This window comes from Saccopteryx bilineata, chromosome 2, assembly GCF_036850765.1.
Source record: "Saccopteryx bilineata isolate mSacBil1 chromosome 2, mSacBil1_pri_phased_curated, whole genome shotgun sequence".
NCBI lineage: Eukaryota > Metazoa > Chordata > Mammalia > Chiroptera > Emballonuridae > Saccopteryx > Saccopteryx bilineata.
Genome location: NC_089491.1, coordinates 144,671,483 through 144,698,205, shown reverse-complemented (window position 1 = coordinate 144,698,205; position 26,723 = coordinate 144,671,483). Strand labels below are relative to the sequence as shown.

Sequence of the window (26,723 nt, the reverse complement as noted above, 5' to 3'; positions counted from 1 at the left end):
TTGGGAATGGGGGATGGATCACATCTTGTTTCAGATTTCCCTCACATATTCCAGGAAATATTCTTTATCTAACCATCAGGTATTTTCAATGATATTGATAAATGGCTATGCTTGAGACTAGAACAATGACAGAGAGATTTAAGCAAGTAAAAGTACAGACAGTTACATGGACCCCTTTGTTTATACCATCTTTCCATGTTAGTCCACTAATTTCACTGCTATGATCTTGTCACCCAGCATGGGAGCTTTTCTCAAACAGATCCAACAGTAGCACTGCCATTACACTCATTACTCAAAATGTAGTGTGTCATTAGGCAATATATCTCCTTAAATTTTTGCCTCCTCTATTCTTCCCCATTTTCTTTAGATTCCATTTTATTAGGTGTTCATGGGCCACCTCGACCAGGAGACATTTGAGCAGAACTGAACAATATGACTCAGCACCAGGAGACCTCTAAGTTGTAACAGGCAGTTACGATACGCCTCCTTCCTAAGGAAACACTCCAAGTGTGAGCATGTGTGAGTTTTTTCCTGTTCCTACACTAGATCAGCTTGAAATATTTAATTTTTGTCCAATGCTGGGAGTTCTGTGCCACTATACCCCCAGACAGTTGACAGGAAACTCAAGTAATAGAGTAACACCATAACAGAATTGAAATGCACTGTAAAATGTGTGAAATGTAGTTTTCATGTCCTCTTATTATCATTCTTGTATATTTCTCTTTTTAAAAAAAAACATAAATGATGCTTGATTTACAAAGCATTCTTGGCCTAATCTATTACTGTGTCTTAGTACATTATTTAACAAACATATTTTTAAAACAGCATAATTAACATACTTGAGGGAGTAGATATACATATATGTGATATTGCATGTCTTATAAATTAAATAATGTATATATATGCATATATACATATGTGTCCATATATTTCTATGTGCATATATACATATACTAATAGTATAAATTTACTGTGGAAAAAATCCTTAAGGAATTTTACTATCTCTAGCATTCCCTGCTGAATGTTTTTTCATGCTATCTTCCTACCCTAAAAAGTGTTCAGGAATTCATATCATACTATCCATTATTTGCATATCTATTAATTATTTGTCATGATATTTAAGGAAGCAGCTTTAACTCAAAAAGACTGGCAAATATATTATAAAACTATATGTTTCAGTTTTGCAGAGTTGTAATAAAATATATTTGACTTTTATATAGTGGGTTCTACAATTGTGTAAGCCTAATTTTTAAAATACTAAGAAGAAAATAAAACTTTCTTTTTGGTGAATTTCAAACTAAGCCATCTACTTATTTGTTTCACAGCAAGGCATTCTAGACAGGGGAAAAAACAAAACACTACAGGTAGAAGTGAACGGTTTTGTTTCTGACAAGGTCTTCCTTCAAGGGCATGGTAATCAAAATTATTTTAATTCCATCTGTTCAATTTGTATGCAGCACAGTATTTGAGTCCCTCAGCACTTTACTTCTGGGAAGACTGAATATTTTGGGTGTCTACCAGCATCTTTTACCATAATTTGAACATATTGACATTAAGGAAATAATCTAAGCCAAGGGAATACCACAGCCCTGCTAAAACTTCTCCACAAGGAGGTAATTTCCTTATTGATTCGGCTCACACTCTATGCTGCCTCTCCCCAATTTGCACGCTTCTCTATCCAAGACCTAGATACCAGAACTCTGGTACCTTCTTGAAAAGCTTTTGCACATAAAATAAAATCCCTTATGGCACCATAACATCAACAATTAAAATAAAGTCAGCTCTCATTAATTAGCATACGAATCGAGAGCCCAGACACCGCTTCCCAATACTGAGGTCTGAGTCAACCTTCCTAAGACTGTATCACTGTTAGCCTAACTCAGCATATTCTTGTTTACAGTGATCTAACCTGAACAAAAACCTTGGACTTACCTCATATGCTGAGTTATCTGTTGTTCTGGCATAATATTTATTGCAAATTATCCATCTGCATAAGTGCAGCGACAGTTATACCACCAGACACCTCCCTCCTGCAGCAGAAAGCAAGTTAAAAGGACTTCAAGCTGTGATCTCAGAGGCAGGCACAGCCGCTCCCATCCTTCAGCCAACCTTCTGAGTAGAGCAGGTTAGATGACAGTAAAGCTGGATCGCTACATAGCAATACTTTCAAATAAAGCATTCCGTGCATGGAGCTGGGGGATTTACATCTTCCAAATTTGGCTGGACCGAGTCAATGTTGCTTCTATGCCTGAAAATATTAAGCATTTCACTGCAGTCACTTAATGCAAGAAACTATCACAAACCCTGTCATTCTGTTCGGAGACTAAAGAATGAGCACCACATGCATAATTCATGCATTAAAATCTTCAATGCACTTCCTGTAGCCACTGTTCTATCCAGTAATGGGCTATTGATCACCTCATTACTAAGGCATTTGGAGCTCTGTGATTGGTTTATTTCCACGAATAAAATTACAATCCAAATCACAAGCAGAAGCCTCCAACCCTGCAGCATGCACTCGGGTAAAACACTCACATAGACGAGATGACATTTACATACTGCTGAATGTTTAAACTGAACTCTCTTCTGCAAAAAATGCTATCACATCTGTTTCCTTTTATTCAGAAGACATACTTTCTGCAGTTTTGGGCTTAATATTTTACATTAAATGTAAGATCTGCAGAGTTTTGTTTTCACTACCATTTCTGGAAAATTAACAAGGCTAAACTGAAAATTTTTTTTTTTTTTTTTTTTTTTTTTTATTCATTTTTAGAGAGGAGAGAGAGAGGTAGAGAGAAGGGGGGAGGAGCTGGAAGCATCAACTCCCATATGTGCCTTGACCAGGCAAGCCCAGGGTTTCGAACCGGCGACCTCAGCATTTCCAGGTCGATGCTTTATCCACTGCACCACCACAGGTCAGGCTGGAAATTTTTTTTTAAAATGATGTATGGCTATAAGTCAGAGATATTTTACCTGGGCTCATTTGAATAACCCTTCTCAAAAAACTTTAATTTAAAAATAATAAATTCCTCATTTCAATAATGTGGAAGAAGTATCTTTCTAAAAAAATTATTATAGTGTGCACATGTGTTTCTCATTGTTAACTGTTTCGGACTGTCAGGACCTTTCCCGGGATGTGCCGGTACTTCCGAAAGCCCCTTTTCTTAGAATTTCAGCTTCTAAAAACACTTCATGGCTTCAATTAGTTTCTTTTATTGCCTCCAAAGAGCAGGCTTTAAAACAAAATATGCACTTAATTATGCTAATATTCACTAAGGGAAAACACACGTAACATTTTGAAATGTCATAATAGTATTTGCAAAAATACTAAAGTGGAAGATTCATGTAAAATAGAAAAAATGCAAATACATTCAAAAATATTTTTCTATTTTCCAAAGTATATTCAATGTAAAAACTAATTAAACTTTAGTTTTTTCATCAAAAGAGGACTGAATATGATGTTATTAAGATAATTTAAAAGCCTAATGCCACGTCTTTCTAAAGCCTCTTTCCATACACACACAGGCACAACATGCCAGCATACAGTGTCATATACCTGGGAGAAGATTATTTGTTAAAACCAGAGTAAAAACTTCAAATTCATGGTTTGGAGCTAGAGCACAGAGTAACTGTTAGGGTATAACTAAAGTATTCCGTCTAACATTATACTGCAGGGAGCAATTCATTCTTGGAGGAGGCATGATCACAGTGATTTTTGGTTGCTAAACTAAAAACAATTGATACCAGCCTGCAAGAGTAGTAGTAGTAGTGGTGCTGATGACAATAGAGATGGAGTTCAGGGATCTTCACGAAGATAGCTCTTCCTTCCAAGTATATATGTAAGAGCATAATCCCTGCTAGGCCATAGAGATAATAATGGCACCTAACTGATACAGAGTATGCTAAAATATTCTACACAACAGAATGAGAAATTAACCATTCAGTAACTATGTATATTACCTATTCTATACTCCATAGTATATTGTTCTGCCCTAGGTAGAATCCATATGTGTGTGTGTATATATATATTTTCTTAGCATCTGGCATAATCCCTTTTATGTGTTTATATACACACACACACTATATATATATAATATATATTATATATATTGCCTTTAACCTAATAAAATTCAAGTATGCTACACAGTAGAAGTAATTTTATAATATTTATCTGAATAACATTCTTTATTCTTTAAACAGAAGACCTCAAACATTTAAAAAATTACAGAAGCTACACCTAAGGATTAATATCCTGTGAAGAGTTTTACCATTTAATCATCTACAGAAGCAATTTTGTATGAAGATAATATCTCATCTAAAAACAGTAGAAATTTAAAACCTTGGCATTTAAGTTATCAGATATGAGTATAGAGTACAATCATTTAGAAACTCTAAATTGCTCACATAATCTAAAATAACTACAAAAGTAAGTGTTGGAAATTTAAGCTCTCCAAAATGACATGACTCTATTGTACACATTGAGCTGGATGGGAAGAACATTAGTTTAGTCTGTCTCTACTACAGTGAGGGCAAGAAAGTCAGTGTGTTTTCTCACAAATATCCAAGAGGTTGATCAAAAATGAAGATAGCAACTTTGCATCTACTGGGTGAATTTCCAAATTCAACTATTTTAAAGGGAGAGAGAGATGAAAAATACACAAACACCCCATCAACCTAGGATAGAGAAAGATCAGAAGCCTGCAGAGAAGCAAAGGGGAGAGCATGAGAAAAGCGATGGAAATAGTAAGTCCCAAAGAAATCAGAAGGAAGGAAGCAAATAAGCCTGAAATGAAAACAACTGGGGAAAAGTAGTCAATTGTGCTCCTAGGTAAGACAAAGCCCAAGGCTATAATAGAGAACCCATTTCCACTTTCCAAAAGTCTGGCTATGCCTGAGTAACACACTTAACCAATCTTCGGAAATGGATGGAAAACAGAGATGGCTGCTTTACATAAATCTGATCTCTTTTCAGATCAAGAGGCTTTCCGATATTTTGAATTTATAACGCATATAAAATACAAAGTGAACTCTTAATGTATAATAGGGTCAATAAAATGAATCAAAAATTTTGAATACACCAAAGAATATTTAGTCTACTAAATTTGCAATATCTACTAAGACGTATAACTAACTGGCCTGACTATTATCATTTGGAAAAATGCAGAATTTATATCCAGAAGATATAATGTCATATAGAGTCAGAAAAATAATTCAGCCTATCAAAGTTTCTAATTTCAAGGGTTGTGGGAGCAGACTGCATTTTTTCTCTGAGAATACACATTTAAGACACTCTTTCTTCCTTTATCACCCTGTCCTGTCAATACATAATCATCCCTTAATCATAATTCATTTATTTAATTAAAAATATTAATTATGGACCTTCTACATAAAAGGGATTATGCCAGATGCTAAGAAAATAAAAAGTTATAGGTCACTGGATGATTCCAAGGTATTCATTCATTTTTTAAAAAAGATTTTATTTATTCATTTTAAAGAGAAGAGAGAGAGAGAAGGAGTGAGAGAAAGAAGGGGGCATAGAGCAGGAAACATCAACTCCCATATGTGCCTTACTCAAGTAAGCCTGGTGTTTCAAACTGGTGACCTCAGTGCTCCAGGTCGACACTTTATCCACTGACCACAGGTCAGGCAAGGCATTCATTCTTTAGTGAGGAAAACAGGTAAGGGCATAGATGTGGAGTGATTAATATAACCACTGTGATACATGTTAGATATGTAAATGAGATAATCACCAAAGCACATAGAACTGTGTCTGTATGCTATCACATCTAGGTAAGTGTTAACTCTTCTGGTTTTTCTTCCATTGTAGGAGACATGGCAGCAGATAAAAAAATTGGTATTATCAAATGCCTGTAAGGTACAGGAGGTCCTTGGGTTATGACAGTTCCATTCCTATGATAGTGATGTAACCTGAATTTTGGTGTAAGTCGAAATACACCCAAGCCTAACACAAGTGAAATACTTGCACTTTTAACAGTCCAAAATGGTGTAGGTAGGTGTACTGGGGGACGCCAACTCCTTCACTCATGTGTCATGTTACAGTATATTCATTTGCTGCACAAAACCAAACTAGTCTGCCCATGTAGTCCGTAATTATGATGTTAAAAATGCAGTTAGTGTAGTCAGCTAGATGAGAGTTTAAATTTTGCCTCAGTTTCCAAATCTTTAAAATGGGGATTTTATATCAACCTCATAGAGTTATTAGGAAATTCAAATATTGCAATATTTTTATGTTACTTAACATAGTTTCTAACAAACTATGTTTTGTCATTTGTAACTCATTTCTTCCCCAAAGTCTGGTTTTGGAAGAAAAGTTTTGAAGGGAGAGTCATTTCTAGTAAAGTAAATAACACATTTATTTGTAGAAAGAAGGCAGGACATTACACAATATGCTTAAGAAACTGAAACAGCTAAATTATGAGAATTTTGGATACAATAGACATTTTGTCAGATGATAAGACAAAGTTATATAAAATCTGATTTCCACAGGGATTCTTTTCTTAAACTCTTTTCAAATGCAGATTATATAGAACATTTAACACTGTTAAGAAGCTATGCTGCAGAAAGAGATTTTTAAAAATCTCACTGTGAGGCCTGACTGTCGTGGTGCAGTGGATAAAGCATCAACCTGGAATGCTGAGGTCACAGGTTCAAAACCCTGGGCTTTCCTGGGCAAGGCACATATGGGAGTTGATGTTTCCTGTTCTTCTCTCACTTCTCTCTCTCTCTCTCTCCTCTTTCTTCTCTTTCTAAAAATGAATAAATAAAATCTAAATATATATATATATATATATATATATATATATATATATATTTAAATTTCACTGTGAGAGCAATGTACTAGATTTTGTGGTGGGAAGATAGATTGGATGCAGTAACCAGAAGGAAGGAATACATTTAATAGAATACCATTTGTAGTCCATCAGAAGTGATAAAGGCCTAAACAAGGCAGATATAGGAATATGGAGATAAAAATATATATACTAGAGATGTTTAAGATCAGTAGGACTAAGCAATATTATGAGATTAAGAAGACTCATGAAAGCCTGACCAGGTGGTGTGCAGTGGATAAAGTACTGACCTGGGATGCTGAGGACCCAGGTTCGAAACCCCAGGGTCACTGGCTTGAGTATGACCTCACCAGCTTGAGCATGGGTTGTCAGCTAGAGCATGGGGTCATAGACATGACCGCATGGTCGCTGGCTTGAGACCAAAGGTTGCTGGCTTAAAGACCAAGGTTGCTGGCTTGAGTCCATGGTCACTGGCCTGAGCAAGGGGTCACTGGCTCGTTTGGAGCCCCCTAGTCAAGGCATGTATAAGAAACAATTAATGAACAACTAAAGTTCCACAACTACAAGTTGATGCTTTTTTTCTCTCTCCCTTCCTCTCTCTCTCTCTCTCTCTCTCTCTCTTGTCTCTTGCTAAAAGAAGAAAAATCATGAAAGGTTTTTACAGTTGTGACTTGGGTAAATCAGTGTCCTTCTCCTCCCTCCCTTTTGTCCAAATAAAAATAAAATAACAACTGATATTATGAAAAGATAATGAGATAATAATATCAATAGAGCCAAGGATGGGTAAACTAGGAAACAGAATAAAGAGTTGTTAAAGAATTGGACACTCAGAGAATTTAGTCAACGCCTGGATAATGAAGCTATTGTTTACTAAATAAGTTGGAGAGTGACTAGAATTGTTTTAACTATGAAAATCAAAGAAATAATTCAATGTTGAAAGAGTAACAATGAAAAATAAAGTAGAGGTTGAAATCCAGAGATAAAAATAATGTACGTAAAAGCCTTATGTCAACTTAACATTTTGACATCATTAATAAATGCATTACAAAAGAGAAAATAGCTAACATATATTAAACATACACAATAAGGCGGGAACAATGCTTAGTACTTTAATAAACTGATTTAATTTGATCATGACAAAGCCCTTCTGAGCTAAGTAGCATTTATTTCCATTTATCAATGAGAAGTCCACTTGAAGGAAAGTTAAAAGTTAAGAAATTTGGCCAAGTCATGTGACCAATGAACAGGTGAGCCTAAATGCACACCCAGATTTGAGTTCACATTTCAGACCTCTTCTATGACATCAAAATGCTAACCCATCTTACAGAACCATAATCATAATGAAATGTTATCTCTTCATCTCTTGCCTTTTTTTAATGTCCCAGAAGACCAACAAATCATCAGTATTGTATTAAAAGTATCTCTGTCAATCAATGCTAGTTTTAAATATTATAGAAAAAAATACATTAGAATATGAAAAAAATCATTTATTCTTGTTCCAAATATATATTTTATAAATTACATATTGCCAAATGCACATTTGTTCATTTTGTCTGAACTAATTTATAAAGAAGATATTATCCTATTCTATAGGGAAGAAAATAGGTTGAAATAGTTTCAGGAAATTTACCAAGGGTACATACATACAAAGAATAAGACATAATTTGCCTGACTAGTCAGTGGCTCAGTGGACAGAGCATCAGACTGGGATGCAGAGGACCCAGGTTTGAAACACCGAGCTCGCCTGGCTTGAGCACGGGCTCACCAGCTTGAGCATAGGGTCTCTGGCTTGAGTGTGGAGTCAAAGACATAAGCCCATGGTTGCTGGCTTGAGCCCAAAGGTCGCTGGCTTAAAGCCCAAAGTCGCTGGCTAGAGCCCAAGGTCACTGGCTTGAGCAAGGGGTCACTAGACCCCCACTCCTGTCAAGGCACATATGAGAAAGCAATCAATGAACAACTAAGGTGTCACAATGAAAAACTGATGCCCCTCATCTCTCTTCCCTCCTGTCTCTATGTCCCCCTATTTGTCCCTCTCTCTGACTCTCTCACTGTCTCTGTAAAAACAGAGAAAAGAAGATATAATTTGTTTCAAATGACCAAAGCCCATGTTTATTTCATTACATCATACTATACAATATTTTTAAAATTTACTAAGAAATGAATTAAAGTAGAGAACCCAAATATCATAATTTAAATTATATAAAAATTTAAAACAAGAACTATGATAATATTATGTATTGTCTAGAGATATACACAGATAAGTGAAAATAATGTCTGAAAAGTATGCAAACATCAAATTGTAATGTAGGTACTCCTGGGGACAGGAAGGAAGGTATGGTTAGGGAGGATCACATAGAGAACTGTATATGTTTATACTTTTATTATTAAGCTAGTAGTGGGCATACATCTTTTATTGCTTTTCTATACAATTTAAATATTTTAAATATTAATGATAAATTTTAAAATTTAGAGAGAACTAAGAAAAAGAGCTCATGAGGTTTTGGGGGTGGATTCCCTTATCTTTGGTTTCTATTTCCCTTTCCAAGATGGAAACCAAAAAATAAAAAAATAAATACTACTAATAACATCCAACTCCACTTAAAACATCTCTTCACACAGTATAAAAATATTTGGTTTAAAAAAAGAGAGAAAGAGAATAGATATAAAGAATTGATAACTTAACATATCTCAAAAGTTTGAAAACTTGGGCATTGCCCATGTAACATTAAAGGACTCCTAGTTCTATTAAAACACCCAACATTTTCTTAATATTTCAGTTAGTTTACAGGTATCGGCATACCAAATGAATTCCCAGGTTTCATAAAAAGTTGTAGTTTAATCTTCATGTAAAATGAATCTACTAAGCATCCTGCTATGGTTATAGATAAATAATTGAAAAATATAATTAAAGTTTTGTTTTGTTTATAGAGACAGAGAGTCAGAGAGAAGGATAGACAGGGACAGACAGACAGGAATGGAAAGATGAGAAGCATCAATCATTAGTTTTTCGTTGCGCATTGTGACACCTTAGTTGTTTATTGATTGCTTTCTCATATGTGCCTTGACCATGGGCCTTCAGCAGACTGAGTGACCCCTTGCTCGAGCCAGTGACCTTGGGTCCAAGCTGGTGAGCTTTTGCTCAAACCAGAAGAGTCCGCACTCAAGCTGGTGACCTGGGGATCTCGAACCTGGGTCCTTGGCATTCCAGTCTGACACTCTATCCACTGTGCCACCACCTGGTCAGGCTAATTAAAGTTTTTTTTTAAAGTCTGTGAAAGTATAAAAACTCCCAAATAATTCAAGTAATTCCTATTTAACCATATTTACTATTAATTATTTTAAAGAAAACTTTTTGTTTTTGTGTTTGTTTTTTTAAGTGACTGAATGGTCTTGCAGGGAGGCATGTTTAACTTCCGTTGAAGAAATAACACTTCAACCCCATGAGATTCACCAACACAGCTTGGAAGCATTACAGAATTTTAAAACTTATATTCTGCTTCTCTTCTCTTTAAAAAAAATTAAATACTTGCAAAGTAGTTTGGTGTAAATATATTTCTAGTTTCAAGATAATTAGACCTACCTCATTATGCAAAAATATATTTTATTAAACAAAAGTCTGTACACTCTTAGGGCTTTAAAAATTTCTGAGCTGTCAAAAAAATGACTTAACCCATAACTAACTTCTTTAAGGTTTATTGGAAAAATGATTTATTACATGAATTCATGAATAAATGACAACAAAATAGAGGAAACATTCACTACAATATTTGATTAATATTAAAAACACAGACTTCTTGTATGGACTTTATATAGGATTTAGCTTTGTTATCACTAAAAAGGTACTTATATAAAAACTTCTAAACAAGAAGTTCTAAAAAGTTATTTTTAAATAATAACATCATGATTATAGTATACAAGAGCATACTGTGTGCATATATGTGGATAGGAATATAAAATTTTAAATTTGTATGGAAATATACTATATTTTTACACTAGTATACTAGTATATAATATAGTATAATTTAGTATACTATATTATTACACTAGTAAAAATATAACTAAACAACTTGGTGAATGTTTGCAAACTGACACAGCTATGCCACCCCCACTGAGATCAGTAATACATTATGACTGGCCAGAGGCTCTGAGTTCTCCCTTCTACCCTCCATCACCTTCAGAGACAACCACTGTACTGATGCCAACATCCTACTGCAGTTTCACCTGGATTTTTATGCAAGTATTTAAAACTAACCTTGAGTGCCTTAGAATTCTCCAGATATAGAACCATTTCAAAAATAAGTTTGGACAAAAGTTTTGTATTCATACTCTTTCCATTCTTATTTACCTGTAGGTTCATAATGTCAAATATAACTGCTATGCTTCATTTAATAAGGCAATTTTGTATAAGTTCTTTTTGAAATAAATACTTCAAAACTCATTTTATTTTTCTACCAAAAAAAAAAAATAGGTCCCACAGCAGGATATTAATGTACCAGTAAGTTTTTTTGTAATATACTTGTTTTTCTGGAGTTATTGCACATGGCAATCAAATTTGCTACTTCATAAGAAGTTTTTATCTGTAAACTAGCAACTGTAATTTCCTGGAAAAGATTTCATCATAGACATTTAGCCTATAAAATAAACTCAGTCAAAAAAGTGTCTTAAAAATAAAACATTTTAGTTGTAGGCAGCGGATGTGTAGATCTTTCTGAACAAAGTGATACTTTACTGAACTACATAAAGATTTAAATTTAAAATAAATAACTGCTTTAAAATAGAAATTAAAAGTCCTAATTTACATAAGAATAACATGATCTAGACAACCTTCTTGGTGAAAAATCGTCAGATGTAAACCTCTTGGCTAGTAGTATATGACTCAACAATATTTATGTTTGAAAAATAATCTGAATGGATGATACAAAGAAAGTGCAGGTTTGTTGAATGAAGTGGAAAGAAAAACTGGGTTGGGATATGCAGGTGTGAAGGCAAAGAACATCTGTCTTTCTTACAGTGCAAATGAAAATCTAACTCGGTGCTAGGAATTTAATAAGCTTCATCTTCAAAGGCTAAGGATCAGTTGTCTGTTGGAGCCCTCCCATACCAGCTTGTTAGAGACTATTTTAATTTTCAGAAATTATGCAAGACAGTTGTTAAATATAGTCATTAGTTTTTATTGATTTCAGAGAGCAAGGAAGAGGGAGAGAGAGAGTGAGACATTAATTTGTTATTGTACATCTTTATGCATTTATTAGTTGATTCTTGTATGTGCCCTGACCTGGAAATTGAACATGCAACATTGGCATATCAGAACGACACTCTAACTGAGCTATCTGTCCAGACCAAACATAGTCATTTTAAATAATTAAACAATAAAATTTTATCTCATTCACTCCCATAACTTGAAAGAGAATATAGAATAAATTCAAACTAAAATTTCCAGCCAACATGTCTTCTTTGAAGTCCAGATCCATCAGTTCACTTTTGTATAATTGATGTTTATACTTTCATATATTTCACAAGCATCTCAAATTCAGACAGTTCACAAGTGAATTCAGCTTCCGTTCTCTCAGTCTGGATTTTCCTTTTCCACTCTATGCTAGGAAATGGTACCAGCATGTGCTCATGCCAGAAACTGAGCTATTATCTTTTTTCCTTGAAAGATCATGTATATGCTAATAACCTCAAACTTTGTCTCTAGGCAAGATATCTTTTCTAAAATTCGGATACATCAACTTTGTATTTCTACTTAGTTATATCTCACTTTGAGATAAATGAAGTTTCAACATTTTCCCCAAATGCGGTCTTCTGCAGTCATTCCCATCCCTGTAAATGACACCACCCTGCTCATGCCTAAAGCTTATGGCTTTAGTTTTATTTTCTACCTCATAATTACATCATAAATCTGTCTACTTCTATTTTCATTGTCAATACCAAGTTTCAGTTAGCATCATCTCTTTCTTAGACTGTTCAAACAGCCTTATAGATGAGCTCCCCCTATCCACTCTGCTGCTGGTTAATCTGTACCAAATACCACATGAGATGATAGAAAAGTGATCTTTTAAAAATACAGATGTCAGCATATTATTTACTGGCATAAAATGTTAAGTTGTCTGCCACTAAATATTCAAAATCTTCAAAACAACATCTAACGTTTTGCTGGCTTCTATCCAATCCTCCAGCCTACTGTGTTCTCCTTTCCCCTCTCTTCACTGTATTCCAGCCCCTCTGCCACCTCCCTGTTTCTTCCCAGTTTTAAGACATTATTCTCTCACCGTCAGGAATGATTTTTTTTTCTCCAAATATATGGTTGGCTAACTGACTCATCTTTCAGGATACATCTTCTATTTTGCAAACCAAGATAGTTATTTCTGCAATTTTTTCTTATAATGCTTGGTACCTTTCCTTTACAGCTGATTAGAATTGTAATTAAAACACACACTCATGGTAGTCACTGCCTAAATCTTTCACTATAGTGTAATTTTCACTACAGCAAAGACCATATTCGTTTCATTTATTACAGGTATGTTGTATATCACTTATGACTGCCACTTAGAGGGTATCAGTTAATTGCCGAATGCATGGATAAATGGATTGATGGCAAAGTGTTTCTGTGATAGAATTGATTAACTAAAACTGAGATTCCTGCCTTTGAATAAATGGTCCATTTTTAATTTTAAATCTTTGGTTAAAAATACTTACATATTAAGCTTCCCTCTAAAAATCTGCACTACTTGTCTCTGTTTCAGGATTTTGCTTCTTTAGATTATCAAACCTGTATGAGTCAGGAGACTGACCTATTGTCACCCAAGCTGGACAATCTGCTCTGATTTTGTCTCCAAACTCATTTATTCTTAAGTGGGGAAGTTTTCTTATCTCCACAACTCTACCTATATCCTGACCTACTTGAATTAACTGTTGTCTTAGATTTCCACTTAGGTTTAGTCTCAAACAGAACACTGATTAACTGTGATTAATTCTAATAACTCTAGCTGTTGTTTTCACCTTGGTTTCTCCAGGGAGATTCTCCTCAGCCCCTGGAGAACTTTCTTAGCTGGCTCCTAAATTTCTAGTAGTGTTAAGGCTGATGTTTTCAAATCTGGTGTGGATATGGCTGCCAAAGATGTTGAAAAACCTTTGATGGCTTCAACTTTCCTAACTTCTGGCTTCCCAGGGTATCATCTATTTCTGTACTCTTACTGATTAAGTTGACTCTTTGTTCATAAGAATGAGAAAAACCTCAATTGCTGAATAAGGTTATTACTTTTTTAATTTAATAATTTTACAAATATTGTTTAACAGTGAAGAATATTATTTAAAAACTTAAAGAGTATGTTTTCCTACAACTTGTCCTCTCTTAAATATATTTTCATTGCCTCCTCAATGAGTTGTAAAAAGAGAAAAAAGCAGGGTATCTAATGGTTGAGAGCATAAGTTTTTTATTTGTGTGTGTGTGTATGAGAGAGAGACAGACAGAAAGGGAGAGAAATGAGAAGCATCAAGTGGTAGTTGTGTCACTTTAGTTGTCTACTGATTGCTTCTCATATGTGCCTTGTTGGGGGGTTGCTCCAGCCAAGCCAGTGACCCCTTGCTCGAGCCAGCAAACTCTGGGCTTAAGCCAGTGACTATGTTGATGATCCCATGCTCAAGCCTACAAGACTTTGCTCAAGCTAGCAACCTCAGTGTTTCAAACCTGGGACCTCAGTGTCCCAGGTCCACGCTCTATCCACTGTGCCACCATCGGTCAGGTTATTTTGTCATGTCTTAATGACAATCTTCCACTAGGAGAACCATTCCTTACTTTCTATCAAAAATGACATCAACACACTTTTCAAGTGTTTGCTGATTTTTATTTAAATTTTTCATTCACTCCTTAAGGCTAAGAAAGAAAATTTACCAGAGATTTAAAGTAATTTAAGTAATGAATAAAATATGACCCCATTTTATATTCTGACATGGTGAAACAGATAAACTTCATATAAACTCTAAGAAGTAATATATCTTATTGTGTACACATTGTTAAGTAACTACTCAATAACAGTATTTACTGTGCTTACAAATATCCATTTGTATAAAACATCAAATAATACATTTTATTATAGGTAATAATTTTATTTTATATACATTATCAAATAATTAGGGCTCAAAAATTTAGAAATTTATTTGTGCCAGCCTTTTCCTAAGTACTTTATATGGATTAGCAAATCGAATAAATCCTGCAACCTTCTAATGCTTTCTTTTTGTTCAGTAATGCTCCAATAACCTAAAAGTTTTATATATTAAAACTTAATGATGTTCATTTGTAAATATATAAACAGTTGAAAGATAAGTTAGCATAACATTTGTGTTTATGTCATATTGCTTTCAGCTTCTGACTTGAAAGTAATGTGAATGGACTGTGGGCTTTGAAAGTCTGGGCCCTCATGTCACATAGCTCCAGGGAACACCACCTGGCTTCATTTCCCTCTGCCTGCAGAACCTCCTTTTCCATTAGTTATGGCACAGGTCTGATGGCAATAAGTTTGTTTAGTTTTTGGTTACCTAAAAAAAATGCTTTTATATAGTCTGCATTTCTGAGTGATTTTTTTTTACTAGTTATAGAATTCTAGATTGATAGGTTTTTTTTTCTATTTTTCTTTCAGTACTTTAAAGATGATCTTGTTTAAAGATGCATATTTTATGTCAGGGTTTAGAGAGGAGATTCTTTTTTCAAGCCAGAAACATGGCTTGAAAAAAAAATCAGTGGACATGGGCATAAATATTTGAGATTGACTAAGAAAGTGTAATAAGTATAAGAAAATATAGTAAATCAATCTATTTCATTCACCTTATCCTTTTTTTTTTCTTTTTGTATTTTTCTGAAGTGAGAAGTGAGGAGACAGAGAGACAGATTCCTGCATGCACCCAACTGGGGTCCACCCTACAAGCCCACTAGGAGGCAATGCTCTGCCCATCTGGGGCTGTTGCTCCATTGCAACCAAAGCCATTTAGCACCTGAGGCAGAGGTCACGGTGCCATTCTCAGCGCCCAGGCCAACTTGCTCCAGTGAAGCATTGGCTGCGGGAAGGGAAGAGAGAGACAGAGAGAAGAGAGAGGGGGAAAGGTGGAAAAGCAGATGGCTGCTTCTCCTATGTGCCCTACTGAGAATCGAACCTGGGACATCCACATGCTGGGCCAATGCTCTACCACTGAGCCAACCAGCCAGGGCCCTCATCTCTTTTCTTTTAATTCCTTGGGTCTCTGTCACACATTTGCTGACTCCTTACTTAAATATCTCCTAAACTGGTTTTGTAGACACATGTCATTTCCTTTGCCTCTTGATTCTCTACCCATTCATTTTCAGTTTACTTTGCTAGTGTAACATTTTTATGATCATCCTTTAAAGATGGAAAGATAAAAAACTACAATGAGATACCAACTCATACCTGTTAGATTGACTATTATCATCAAGACAGGTAATAACAAGTGTTGGAGAAGCTGTGGAGAAAAAGAAATGTTCATTCCTTGTTAGTGGGAATGTAAACAGGTAAAACCATTATGGAAGAAAGTATGGTGGTTCCTCAAAAAATTAAGAATAGAACTACCATATGATTCAGAAATCCCTCTACTGGGTAGCTACCCAAAATACTAAAAATCATTGGTGTGTAAAAACATATGCAGCCCATGTTCATTGCAGCATGATTCACAGTGACCAAGACATGGAAACAGCCAAAGTGTCCTTCAATAAAGGACTGGATAAAGAAAATGTGGTACATATATACAATGGAATACTACTCAATCATAAGAAATGATGACATATTTCCATTTACGACAACACAGATGGACCTTATTATACCGAGTGGAATAAGTGAATCAGACAAAGCCAATATCATAGGTGGGATATAAAATTGAGACTCATGGACATAGATAAAAGTGAAGTGGTTACTGGAAAAAGGGGATTATGAGAAAAGGTGTGTGAGAGGGGAGTAAAGAGAGACAAATATACGGTGATAGAAAATGATTTGACTTTGGGCAATGGGTATACAACATAATCAACAACTGAAATACTATAGAAATGTTTACCTGAAACTTATGTACCCTTAGTGATCAATATCACCCCATTTAATATAATTTTCTAAATAAAATTTAAAAAAGATTAAAATGTAAATCTCTTCGGTTTACATTTTTTCTTCTTAGGTATTTTTATCCATTCTAATAACTTGACCGATCATGTATAATGAATACTAATAATCATTATATTCAGGTGAAATATTTTTTTCTGAGCTCTGGATACATCAATGCACTCCACTTATATACTTTATATTTATAGTTGGGTAACTAACAGGAACCTCAAACTCAGGCAGTCCACTGCTGAACTCTTGACGTTTCTCCCATAATTTAATTCCTCCAATCTTCCCTATTCTAGTTAATTATCAGTCTCTACACATTTGCTTATATCAAAAACTTAAATGTGACATTTTTTCTTCTTTCTCTATGGCCACTAGCTCACTGGCTTGTACTTGGTAAATATGTATTGAATCTGTCTACTTATTTCTTTCCTCATTACCAATAACCTATGATAGGCATCACTATTGCTTCACTTGCCTAAACTATTACAATAACCTACTAAAATTTTCCTTATGTAATCCATATAAAATACCCTACCATTTCACCTAGAAGGATATATATATACATATATACATATATATACATACATACACAATATATGATATAATTATATATATAATGTACTTATCATTATATTATTTAATAATCAAAATTGACCAGTGTTTCTGACTACGATTAGAATGTAATTCTGTTTTCAACAGAGCACAGCAGGTCTCCATCGTTTTATACTATTCTCCACTCATTCACTACCTTCCAGTCACCCTGGCCACTCTCCTGTTCTCTCCTAATTGACACATTTTGCACAGCACCTCTCTTGGCCTAGAATGCTTTTCCTGCAGTTCTTTTCTTAAGTTCATCTCATCTTTGAGGTTGTAGCTTAAAATTCACTTTATCTGGGAAATGTACCTAATTGTCCACCTACCCCTTCCTCCCTGTTGGCGAGGTTAGGTGTCATGTGACTCACTCTCACAATATTTTTATTTTTATGGGTAGCATTTGTATAATTTTTAATTTAATGCCTGACTCAACTGATGGCAGAGGTTATATTTGTTTTACTTTCTCATCTCTATTATTTATCAGTGTATTTGGCACATAGTGGGTACCAAATTTTTTTAAATTCACAGATGAATGAATCAATGGTACAATTTGTGATTTTATTAGCTATTAATAGGGCTTGACTCTTTAGGATGGATAATGAGCAATTCAAATAGGGTTGGGCTAATAGTTCTGCATTGCAGACTTTTTTTGTGAGAGGGACAGATAAGGACAGACAGACAGACAGAAAGGAAAAGAGATGACAAGCATCAATTCTTCACTGCATCACCTTAGTTGTTCATTGATTGCTTTCTCAAATATGCCTTGAATGAGGTGTGCTACAGGAGAGCGAGTGACTCTTGCTCAAGCCAGAGACCTTTGGCTCAAGCCAATGATCTTTGGGCTCAAGCCAGCGACCATGAGGTCATGTCTGTAATCCCAAACTCAAGCCAGCGACCCTGTGCTCAAGCTGGTGAGCCTACACTCAAGCCAGATGAACCTGCGCTCAAGCCGGAAACCTTGGGGTTTCGAACATAGGTCCTTTGAGTCCCAGTTCAATGCTCTATCTACTGCACCACCGCCTGGTCAGACCTGCATTGCAGACTTTCAAATAGTTTCTACTCAACTTCAAACCATTGCTTATGGATTCTATATCTTTAGTTCCTCTCTAAAATAGCTATTCCTTTGTCCAGGATTTTTGCTACCTTGGCTTACCACATCTGCCTTCATCTTTAATTTTGCTTTGATCCCTGTCATATATCACTTTGACCTCTTTCACTTACACTATGTAACCTGTTTTGACATTATGTTCAAGCTCATCTTCACTTAAGTGACAGAGTGTCATATTCTCCATGACCCTAGTTAAGTTCTGTCCCTCCTAAATTTATTTTTGTCCCTGATTCCCAAGTTATATCTCAGCCTAAGACAGAACATTCATTAACCATTATTAATTCTAGTTAGTTCAGGCTTGGTTTCTTCATCCTGTTTTCCTGGAGAAGTTTACTTCAGCCTTGTGAGACTATTCTTTGCTGGTCCCTGTTGGTTTGGTGCACTGTTTTTCAAATTCTACATGACATAAAGCACTTGGAAACCTCCTTTAAAACACAGAGTCCTAGGCATTACTCTAAGGAATTCTGATATATAACATTTGAGATGTAGCCCTGAAATGTGTATTTCTACCAAGTTCCTGGACCATGCCGATGTTGATAATCTTAGAATCATAATTTTAAATAGCATTATTTTAAGAGTTTGATGCAAGTTTGTTAAGATCTGGTGTAAGCTGACTGTCTGAGGTTTTGAAAATGCAGTAATCATACTCACTTCTCTTAGATCTGTTCATCACAACATCAGCCACTTCCCTTATTTTCATTGTTTAAACCATCAGCCTCCTTCTACAACCCATGAAGCCTCCTCAGCTTAGGCACTCTTTTCTATAATTAACATGGCTATTTATGCTCTATTTTATTTATATATTTAAAAGTGTCATTTTATTCTGCTAACTGGTCATTTGATCACAGTGAAATTGTTTAACATTAGGAGATTTACATTTTAGTGGTTAAATGAATAATATTCATGTGCTGTATTCTGGGGTTTAGTGTTGGGTCAGACATTTATAAGCTATAAATTCAGTTTATTCATCTGTGGAATTTGAAAGATAATAATAGCTACATTAATAAAATCCATGTCATAATAACGTTGCATTGATTGGTTAAGTAAAATAATTTGGAAAAACCTTAGCACATTGTGTGCCACACAGGAGTGCTAAAGCCTATAAACTTTTATTGCAGAAAAAAAACACAAACTGGTGCTATGCTTCTGTTTCCTCCACAGCATGCAGCATATACCTGCAAAAATTGGTGATCAATAAAAGCTTAAAATTAAGACAATGTCTGCCAGAAAAGTAACAAATGTAGTTTGTTTACAATCTTTCATAACTATTGATTCAGTCAGGGTGCTCTATAAAAAAAAAAAATAAAACCAAGAGACTAAATATATATGTATGTATGTATATTATACAGAAAATATACATATATTATATAGGAAAGATATATATAATATATAGAATATATATTTTATAAGCCATATATATTAATACATTTAAAGAGATTTATTTTAAGGAACTGCTCATATGATTGTGAATATGGGACTGGCAAGTAAGAAATCCCTAGGGCAAGCCAGAAGGTTGAAAAGGAGGCCAGAGTCGATGATACTGATTTAAAGCACCATTTTGCCTTCTCTGAGACACTTTGGTGTTTTCTCTTAAGGCCTCTAAGTGATTGGAGGAGGCCCTCTTACTTGGTGGAGTATAATTTATGTTACTTAAAGTGAATTGATATTAAATGCTAACCACATCTACAAAATACCTTTTAGGTGACACCTAGATTACTGGTAGATTAAATAACTGGGTACCATGGCCTAGCCAAAGTGTTACATAAAATTAACTATCACAACTGCTTTATACCCACAGATCAAAAATCAAATTTTCTCGGCCCTGGCCGGTTGGCTCAGTGGTAGAGTGTCGGCCTGGCGTGCAGAAGTCCCGGGTTGGATTCCCAGCCAAGGAACACAAGGAGAAGCGCCCATCTGCTTCTCCACCCCTCCCCTTCTCCTTCCTCTCTGTCTCTCTCTTCCCCTCCCGCAGCGAGGCTCCATTGGAGCAAAGATGGCCCGGGCGCTGGGGATGGCTCCTTGGCCTCTGCCCCAGGCGCTGGAGTGGCTCTGGTCGCAACAGAGCGACGCCCTGGAGGGGCAGAGCATCGCCCCCTGGTGGGCGTGCCGGGTGGATCCCGGTCGGGCGCATGCCGGAGTCTGTCTGACTGTCTTTTCCCGTTTCCAGCTTCAGAAAAATGCAAAAAACAAAACAAACAAACAAACAAAAAAAATTTTCTCTTGGTACTTAAGGATCTCCATTATTCAACTCAACTTCTCTCTTCTAATTCTTCTCTCCCCAATGGTGAGACTCACTTTTCAATTTCCATCATTTTATGAAGCCTTCTCCAATCATTCATCTTCCACAGAAGTGCTTTCCCTTGTTTGTGCTCATAGTCACTGTAACTCTCCTGCACCCTCCTGTTATCATTCTCTGTACCTGTCTTAATTTTTAGTGAACATACCTCGATTGCAGGGATGACACTTTTTAAATTTTCTATCCTTTCTAGAGATTTTTCATCATGGCACACAAGACACTTTAGCTGAATGCATTAAACTATCTACCAGCAAAAGGTTTTAAATAATGGTTTTATTAATGATGTAACACTTAGTTTATTTTGTTTGAAGGAATAACATTTTAAAGTGTAACACATTGGCAAATTGTCCATTCTTTGTTTTAATAATAATATAACTTACTAAGAATTTCAATGTTTAATCTGATATTTAATATTTTTAATCAATACATCATGTGGGTAAATAACCAGGTAGACATATTTTTAATGATAATATTATGAAGTAAGTTTTATTTAAATGATATATTTTCTCACCATCCATTCAAGGAATAAAAGAACACATTTGTTTTCAAATTCAAGGGGCAGGCAATAAAACAGCAGGAACTCAGGCCATTCAGTAATCCATCTATCTTGAGAGGAATGAAACACTATTGCACTCTGTACTGGCTGGCACAACTCTGCACCAACAATCCACTATTTAGATATAAAAACAAACTGGCCTTTGTATTTAGTTTATGCTGTCACTGGGGCATTACTCTCAAAGCACTTCAGCAACACAAAAATAATGTTGCTGTCTCTTACCAGGCACAGTTTAAAAATGTGCATGGAAAGTGTTGCTTAAAGAGCATGTTTATCTTACTTGGTCACCCCATTGTGCAATGATAGGGACATTAAACTAAATATCCTACTTAATCAAGATTGTAAATATTTTCTCATTTTACATACATCTAGGTAAATGTCTAAACTGTGGAACATTTAATATATATATGTATGTTATTCCTATGAGATTGCTTCTACTCTTCCCCTACCCAGTTTTTACATTTCTAATCTAATAGGGATAGACATGAGCAAAAGAAAAAGCGATGTGTTATAGGTGCCATGATAAAAATAAGGACTTGATCACAGGAAGCAGCACGGATGGACCTAAAGGGTATTACACTAAGTTAATAAGTCAGTCAGAAAAAGATAAATACCATATAATTTCACTTATATGAAGAATCTAAAGAGCAAAATAAACAAATAAAACTGAAACAGACTCACAGATACAGAGGCTATCTCTGTATCTATGCCAGAGAGGAGAAGTATTGGGGACTAGGTGAAAATGGCAAAGGTATTAAGAAGTACAAATGGGTAGTTACAATATAGACAAATAGATATAAAGCACAGCATAGGGAAAATAGTCAATGATATTGTAATAACTATGTATAGTTCCATGTGAGTGCTTGAAATAACAGGGGACCACTGTGTAAAGTATATAATTGTCTAAACACTAAGTTAAAAGCATGACACTAATGCAATATTGATTCAATATATAATATTGAATGTAAACTGTAATTTGAAAAAAGAACAGTAGAGAATGAGGCATAAAGGAGAGTGGACAAGAAGGAAAGGCTTTATTTTCTTTTTTAAATTTTAAATTAAGCTTCATTATTTTAAATTTAAATTTTATTTGCAACATTATTTTGTATTAGTTTACAAGGCATTATTTTCTATCCTATGAACTTCAAAGTTTGATATTCAAGCCCAATGTGCTTCATGTTTCAGGTTTTCTATACAACCTAAATTTATTCACCCAGTAAGTATTGAATAAATATTGATTTAATAAATACATAAATGAATAATATTTCCTAAGTGTCTAAATGTAAGGAACTTTACCAAGGTTTATGAAGAATAAAAACAAACAACTGTAATTAAAAAAAAAAAAGCCAGTTGGCTCAGTGGTAGAGCATTGGCCCAGTGTGTGGAAGTCCTGGGTTCAATTCCCGACCAGGGCACACAGGAGAAGCACCCATCTCCTTCTCCACACTTCCCCTTCTCATTTATCTCTGTCTCTCTCTTCCCCTCCTGCAGCCAAGACTCCATGGGAGCAAAGTTGGCCCGGGTGCTGAGGATGGCTCTATGGCCTCCACTTAGGTGCTTGAAGGGCTCTGGTTGCAGTGGAGCAACGCCCCAGAGGGGCCAGGCTGGCCTATGTGGGAGTCTGTCTGTCTGCCTTCCCCCATCCCCCTGCTTCTCACTTCAGAATAATACGAAAAAATAAAAAAGCAAAAAGCAAAACAAAAGCAATAGAGACCTCATAGTTAAATAAGAAATATGACTATTAATTTTAAATTAAGATAGAAAGTAATGTAGGGGACGTGTTTGGAAATTAAGACTATGTGTTTCCACTACTCTGCAGATAAGCCTGTGTCCTCATGTTCTCTGTAACTACTCTGCCTTTTCCTCTTTTACTGCTGTGGTTTACAATATTTTCCCTGCCCTATCTTATTGAATGCTTTTCTTTCTTTTCCATAAGCAGATTTCACATATCAAAGAGAAAAAAAGATAAATGATAATGCTTCAAAGTCTTCTTTGCTGAGCATTGTAGTATTTTAAATAAAATGTCTTATTTATTCTTCACACTTTTGAAATGAGGAAACTAGGCATTGCACCTTTGTTTTACCATGAGATCCATGTCTGATTCAAAGAGGTTATAGAATATTCCAAGAAAATCTAAGCAGAGAATGTAGGAGCAGAAAGCTGATCCCAGCTCTGTCTCCTTTCTCCCTGAAGCTCAGCTCACAATATTCTCTAAGAATCGTCCTCTGGGGACCCCATCCTTAACTGGGCTCTCCTTTCTCTGAATTTCTACACTCACCACCCTATACCTGAACACTTAACTTTTTAAAAATAATTCTTTAACTTAACTTCATTCTCTTATGTGGATAATGTAATCTCTGATGGATAGAACCACATTTTATCTACTTTCTCCCCACCCATAAAATTTCAAACAGTGCTGATCACATAACAAGTACTTGAAATATCTATGAATTAATTAGGCTGCATCATCAGAAGTTTTATCTCTTTTTTTTTTTTTTTTTTTTATAATTTTTTTTTTTTTTACTTTATTTATTCATTTTTAGAGAGGAGAGAGAGACAGAGAGGGAGAGAGAGACAGAGAGAGAGAAGGGGGGAGGAGCTAGAAGCATCAACTCCCATATGTGCCTTGACCAGGCAAGCCCAGGGCTTCGAACCGGCGATCTCAGCATTTCCAGGTCAACGCTTTATCCACTGCGCCACCACAGGCCAGGCAGAAGTTTTATCTCTTACTTCCCTCTCCTCCAGTGATTAATCATCATTCATCACCAGCAAAGGCAGGTTATTTTATGAAACATGGCATATTTTTACAATAAATATTTATATATCTTATCAAAGTAGTATCTGCATTAGCTGGTCATTCTAGTAGGTATATGCTGTCACCCTGCACAAACAACAGGCATCTTTGAAGGTTAAATATGATTATATATGTAAATGAATGCAATAGACTTTAGGATAATTAAATATAGGTATATAGTTATAATATTTTTTTAAATTCTACTTGTATTTCTTAGTTCCTACCAAATTTATACCCAAGCTAATATATCAATGCTCAATTTTCAAAAGAAAAAAGTCAGTGCCTATATGTAGTTTTACTGGCTTGCTAGGGAAAATAGTTGAACTATGGTCACAAAAAGCACTGGTAAATTAAACACTGGAAATTCCACACCCTTATATAGAATTTGAGATGTTTTGAAAGATAATTGAAGTTAGCAATAACTCTGCCTATACTGAAAGCTAGAATGAGGTGATAAACCATTTCTGGAGGTAATACAATGACGTGCATTTAAGCAAAATCAAAGCAACTGATGCCATTCTTTTAAATGATAACCTTTTGCATGCCAATTATACCTCAATACAAAAGATTTTAATGATCACCTTTTTATTTGTGATCATTAAAATGTAAAAACGAACCAGTTGATGAACTACATATATATCATACGCATCAACCTGTGCAAATGATTTTAAATTCGTCAAATAGTGAGATGGCCAATAAATACAAAGAGGGAGAAGAAGGCAAAGTTTATTCTGGTTTCCTGTGAGACAAAGTGATGCATAGGGAAAACTGTGAGTTTCCTGTTAGTTCAGTCAGTCCCCAAACTTGGAATTCAAAGCTCTAACCTAGGGATCGGAGTCTTGTAGGAGGTATCCTGTCAGAATGAAAGGATACTATCACAGAGGTGGTAACAGCTCACTTGGGATGTGGGGAATGTGATGTCCAATTCATAAGCTTGCCCACCTCAGGACATTGTACAGAGAGGAGACCCACTGGCTCTGGAAGTTCATCTGTGTTACCCTTTATTGGCAGCAAAGGGCATCAGTTGGATATGACACATGCCAAAGACGAATGGGATGTGGATCTTCAGAACAGGAGTCATACATATCATACAAGTTATTCATATACTAGAATATGCAACTGTGAAAGAATCCGAAAAACATACTGAGGAAAATGTCACCCTTTTTCTGTTTTATGAATGCAATATAATTTGACACCAGTTTCATCAGTAGTTGGTAAGCTCTGGGGTGAATATAATATTTATCTTCTTAAATGTACAATTACTTAATTTATTTAAAATGGTGTCAAGTCAGATCCATATTATCCCATATTTATACAAGTATATTTTCATATTTAAATGAGGAATTTTGTATTTATAACAAATATTTTATATTGTTGGTTTGAGTTCATTTTTATAATTGTTGAAATAAGCTTGGACACTGATTCTGTCATTGAAAATATTAGCCTGACCTGTGGTGGCGCAGTGGATAAAATGTCGACCTGGAAGTGCTGAGGTCACCGGTTCGAAACCCTGAGCTTGCCTGGTCAAGGCACATATGGGAGTTGATGCTTCCAGCTCCTCCCCCCTTCTCTCTCTCCTTTCTCTCTCTCTATCTCTCTTGTCTCTCTCTCTCCTCTCTAAAAAAAAAATGAATAAAAAAAAAAGTGCAAAAAAAAAAAAGAAAATATTAGCTACTGGGTTATATAATGGTTATTTGTTATTATATTCAACTTTAATTTTTCCAGGTTTGCATTGTGCTGTATAAAATTTGATTTAAGCTACCACTTTAAATGTGTAAACCTAGAACCATAGCTCTGATGTCAAATTTAACAAAGCACAAAAAAAGAAAAAAGTATGTAAATGTGTGTGTGTGTGTGTATGTGTGTGTGTGTGTGTGTGTATATATATATATATATATATATATATATATATATGGTCATAGGTACTAAATAATAAATAAAATCTTAGCAAATTTAGTTCCACATGAACTAAAAGAATACTCTTTTGGGTGAAAGAGCAGTTTGATGTTAGGAAATCTGTAGATTTATTATAGCACTGTCTAGTAAAGAGAGATTTAATATAGACTGTAGAAAAAAAGAGAACACATAGGCTGAGTACTAAGGGTCATGCAGCCACTAGACTCACTCAGTAAAGAAGTGTATACTATTAACAGCCCTAGGCAGTACTCAAATGAGAGCTTCAGCAAAACAACAGACTTACATGTCATGAGTGTATGGCAGTACTTCAAGATTTGATGAATCAAGGAATCTTCAAGTAGCAAATATCAACAGTTTAATGATAAAAAGTAAGAAGCTCACAAATGTTCATAGCATATTTTCTAGCAAAATATACATAAGTATGAGACTATTACAAAGATGTTAACAATAAAATTATGTTTAAGTAGAACATCAGAAAAATTTATAAAACCATGAGAAATGGTCAAATTATATGAGGTATAACATTAAAATAATGCTTTTGAA

General features: G+C 35.1%; 1 protein-coding gene across 4 annotated transcripts in view; it reads right to left on the bottom strand.

The window, feature by feature from the left end:
- The window catches only part of CNTN1 (contactin 1), a 388,569-nt gene that overhangs the window by 256,258 nt on the left and 105,588 nt on the right, over positions 1-26,723 (bottom strand). The window contains exon 3 of one of the 4 annotated variants that reach the window (XM_066258119.1): positions 1,933-2,030. The exons of the other annotated variants lie outside the window; for them this stretch is intronic. The gene's annotated coding sequence lies outside the window, so the exon portion shown is untranslated. The remainder of the gene's footprint in view (positions 1-1,932; positions 2,031-26,723) is intronic. 4 annotated transcript variants of the gene reach the window in all.